The sequence below is a fragment of the Physeter macrocephalus genome, chromosome 1 (assembly GCF_002837175.3).
Source record: "Physeter macrocephalus isolate SW-GA chromosome 1, ASM283717v5, whole genome shotgun sequence".
Lineage (NCBI taxonomy): Eukaryota > Metazoa > Chordata > Mammalia > Artiodactyla > Physeteridae > Physeter > Physeter macrocephalus.
The window spans coordinates 46,510,941-46,515,448 of NC_041214.2; the positions used below are offsets into that span (position 1 = coordinate 46,510,941).

Here is a 4,508-nt window from a genome sequence, read left to right on the forward strand (position 1 = left end):
ATGCCCACCCTCCCTCCCCTCTTTCCCCCTGCTCTCCCTCACTAACCTCAGTTGTTCTCTTGGCTTCCAAGCAGATAACCCCCCAATTCATACTGCTCATCTGTGATCTTTCTTCCTGGTTCCAGATCATATTTCATTGCTTCCTGGTGCTGTCACACCAAGGTTTCAAAATCCCCTTCTGGGAAGATGAACCACATTGGCTGCTACCTTGGAGGTTAGTGGGGAGCCCATGTCACAGCCTGACTGCTCTGGTCTTCAGCATGCCCAAGCTTGCCCATCACCCCCCTGCCCAAGCCCACTGCCCGCAGGCCCCAACTCACTGCTGACCCACATCATCCTCCCCTCCCCGTGAGGCCTGAAACCTTCCTCACCTTCTCCCCCTCCTCTGGACGTCTCGAACCTGTTTTCTACTTGTCAATTGTCCCTGGCGGAGCTCCAGCCCTGTCATCTACAGCATCTCCCGAGCCCCTCCCGAGCCCCTCCCCTGCCTTCCTCCCCAAGGCCCACCCTCCACACGCCTGGCAGGTGTCTTCCCCAAACACACAGCAGCCTGTGCCACTCCTCAGCACTGCCCTTTAACTCCACCCTGCATCTTGCATGACTTTACCAACTGCTCAGTGAGAAGGACCTCCTTCCTTGCTCTTTTTTTAAAAAGCAATCTCAAACTTAGAGAAAGGTTGCAAGTATAGTACAAACAGCACTTTCCTCCCTGAACCATTTGAGAGCCTATTGCAGACCTGATGCCCTGCAATTTCAGCAGAGTCCAACCCTTTGAAAAGTTAGGAAACTAACATTGAGACATCGCTTGCCATCTAACCCTCAAGCTCCATTCAAGTTTTGACAAGTAGCCTGAAAACAGCATTTTCTCAACAGAGGGATCCAGTTCAGAATCACCTGTGCGTCTGTTGCCCTGTCTCTTCGTGCTCCTTCAGTTTGGAGCAGCTCCTCATTTCTTCCTTGATTTTTATGTCCTTGACACTTTTGAAGACGACAATCCAGACTTATGTAGAATTTCCCTCAGTTTGGGTTTGACTTGATGTTTCCCCTGGATTAGAGTCAGGCAGGAATATTGCAGAAGCAACGCTGGGTTCTTTGCATCCTACCGTGTGGGGCGCGACCTCAGTTTGCCCCATGCTGGTGATGTTTTTTTGGTTCTTTGATCAGAATGGTGTCCTCAACAGTGATTCTCTCCTCTTTCATAAGTATTTTGTGGAGACCCTTGAAACCACATAAATATTTCATTGCTCATCAGACTTTCAATTGAGTCATTTGTTTATATCAGAATGGACTAGTGGTTTCCTATTTTATTCAGTGTGTTATATATAACCTGTTACTATCATTACTTTCCTGCCCTCTCTCATCCCACCGTAATTGCCTATAGAAAGAAAATTTTAGCCACATTTTTGGCCATGAAGCCCTGTGTTTATTAAAACCATGTGCTTCATTCCTATACGGCGTATGGTTGTTATCTGAGAATTTGTTACCCAAGTGCCTACAGTTATGACTCGCTCACGAAGCAAAAGTTGTCATAGCATGAAACACTCTCTAATGGACCGTAACACAGTCTCTCCCTGTTTCACACCAGAAACCATCCTGCCCGCCCCCCACCACCCGCATCACATCAACACTTGTGTGGTTTGTAGCAACATCCAAAATTACAATTCAAATTGAATGCAAATCAGTTCATAAGGTGAAATTGCAAATCTTGCAGAGTCGCGGGGTTTCCTGAAGTGGGTGAAAGTCACTTAGCAGGACTGATCTCAGCCACCTTGACCAAGGGCCGTTGGCAACCACCAAAGAGAAAATAGAGAAGTAAAACGGGAGTGACAAGAATTCAGAAAAGGCCCTCAAAATTGACGAGGCCATCAAATATTTTTGTGGGAAAAAAGTGCCCTTTTTAAAATAAATGTGATGTGAAAAGTCAAAAATGAAGTAAAGAAGACCATACAATTTTATCAGAAAAAAAGGTTCAGATGTTTTTATTGGTCTCAGAATGAGCACGTGGCTGGAAATATAATCTCCATAAAGTTATTTTCATAATTCTGGTGTCTTTTTTTTTTTTTTTTTGCCACACCACACGGCTCGTGGGATCTTAGTTCCCTGACCAGGGCTCAAACCCATGTGCTGTGCAGTGGAAGCGCTGAGACCTAACCACCGGACCGTCAGGGAAGCCCCCCCCCCCTTTTTTTTTTCAGGATAAAATGCCAATCTAATCTTTTCCTCTCTTTACTGTAAAGTTTCAGTCCCTTCCGTAAGTGGGTCCCCTTTCAATGTCTTTGTCTCATCCCAGTTATCTGTGGGTCACGACCCCTCCTGCACACTCCGCAGGGAACACAGAGCCACGTGGAGCGTGAACCTCTGTCCCCTTGATGCCCCTTGCCTGTGTCACCCGGCCTCCCACTCCCGAGTCTCCTCTTTCTCTCCCCCTTCCTTCCCCCAGGATTGTTTTTTTTACTTTCTGATCTCACTTTTCTCATTGATCCAAGGAAGAAAATATCTTCAAAAGAAGAAAATGACTTCAAAAGTGTTGTTATAGTCAAATGAGTTCATGGATCTTAACAGCAGTCTCCAACTTGTATTGAACCTTTATTCCATGTCTGACCGTGTGCTAAGAGCTTCACTTGGATTGTTGCACTGAACTGTCCCCGAACGTGTGAGCTTAGAGGTCGTTATGTTACAGATAAGCAAACCGAGGGTCCAGGAGGTTAAGTAATTTACTGAAGTTTTCTTAGTCACTGGAGGAGTGAAGATTTGAGTCCAGTATTTCAAATTCTGAACTGTTAGGTTTTACCCTGTATATAAAAGAGTTCTAGACTTGTGGTTGCCAAAGGGGAGGGGGCAGGAGAGGGAAAGACTGGGAGTTTGGGATTAGCAGATGCAAAGTATTATACAGAGAATGGATAAACAACAAGGTCCTACTGTATAGCATAGGGAACTGTATTCAGTCTCCTAGGATAAACCATAATGGAAAAGAATATGAAAAACAATGTATATACGTGCACTACCAAATGTAAAATAGGTAGCTAGTGGGAAGCAGCCGCATAGCACAGGGAGGTCAGCTCGGTGCTTTGTGACCACCTAGAGGGGTGGGATAGGGAGGGCGGGAGGGAGACACAAGAGGGAGGGGGTGCTTTGTGACCATCTAGAGGGTTGGGATAGGGAGGATGGGAGGGAGACGCAAGAGGGAGGTGATATGGTCATATATGTATACGTACACCTGATTCACTTTGTTATACAGCAGCAACTAACACAACACTGTAAAGCAATTATACTCCAATAAAGATGTTAAGAAAAAAAAAAGAATGTATATACGTGTATAACTCACTTTACTGTACAGCAGAAATTAACACAGCATTGTAAATCAACTATACTTCAATAAAATAAATTATTTTTAAAAATTTGTTAATTCCCTGGTGGTCCAGTGGTTAGGACTCTGCACTCTCGCTGCCGAGGGCCTGGGTTTGATCCCTAGTCGGGGAGCTAGGATCCTGCAAGCCGCGCAGCACAGCTGAAAAAAAAGGCGGGGCCGGGTGGGGGGAGTCTCTGAGGACCGAACGATGCTCTCTGAATATGGGCATCATTGTTATTATGCTTCCCCACTTATAATCTGATCCCTGGAAGACACTGAATGATAGAGGAGACATCACTAAAAGACATTCCTTGTGTGTGTGGACTGGTTGTTTAGACCCCAAAATACTCCACTACCGGCCCGCAGTGGCACCCATAGGCATTGCTTAACCCCACTCAGACCAATGACTCTAATGGATTGGTCTTGGAAGATCCATTTGGCTGTGAGTAGTAAAACAGAAGCAGACCAGCTCACCCCAAAGGACATGTCACGCAGTCCTCAGCCCCTCCCCCAGCAGCTCGGGCAGGTGCTAATCTTGGTGACTCTGCCCCGGCTTTCCCATGTCTAGGGGGGTGGGACCAGGCAGAAGGACCTAAAAGGAAGTTTGGTTTCTGTCAGATAACAGAGTCTTCAAGATATTTGTGGGTTTCAGCGCTGGCACTAGAATTGGTTATTGGCAAAGGCAAATAGGCATGTTAAATGCCCACCTATAAGATGAGTACAAACCCTTGTGCCCCGCTCCCTGCCCCCAGGGGCTACCAGGGCAAGCAGGACAAGTAGGGGTATCGGCGCAGTGTCCCATCCTTCCCTAGGGACACCCAGGACACCTTTCCTGGTCCTCCCTTTGCCAAGGCTGTGAGCGCCCGACCCCATGGGACAGAAGTCCCACTGCTATGATTTGCATTTTCAGTCTTTCAGACACACTGAGTTTGTCCCCAGCCAACTTCGGCAGGGGCCCCGTTGGTGAGTGGGTGGGTGCTAATTTGCCTAACAGGCAGAAAGGGGGGTTGTGCGTCACCAGTGCCGTAGGGGAGGGAAATGACAACCTGAGGAAGCCCTGGAGGTGTTGGATCTGACTAAGGCAGTACAACAACCAGTTTCACACATCTGAAGAGACCCGGCTGGGGGAAGGGGGCCGGCAGGTAGAAGGAAGAATTGT

The 4,508-nt window shown here is 47.3% G+C and overlaps 1 long non-coding RNA gene across 1 annotated transcript in view; it reads right to left on the reverse strand.

Moving 5' to 3' along the window:
- LOC129392292 (uncharacterized) overlaps nt 1-174 on the reverse strand; it is a 3,642-nt gene extending 3,468 nt beyond the window's left edge. The window contains exon 1 of the long non-coding RNA XR_008617987.1: nt 47-174. This is a non-coding gene — a long non-coding RNA (uncharacterized lncRNA). The remainder of the gene's footprint in view (nt 1-46) is intronic.
- Between the last annotated feature and the right edge of the window lie 4,334 nt (nt 175-4,508).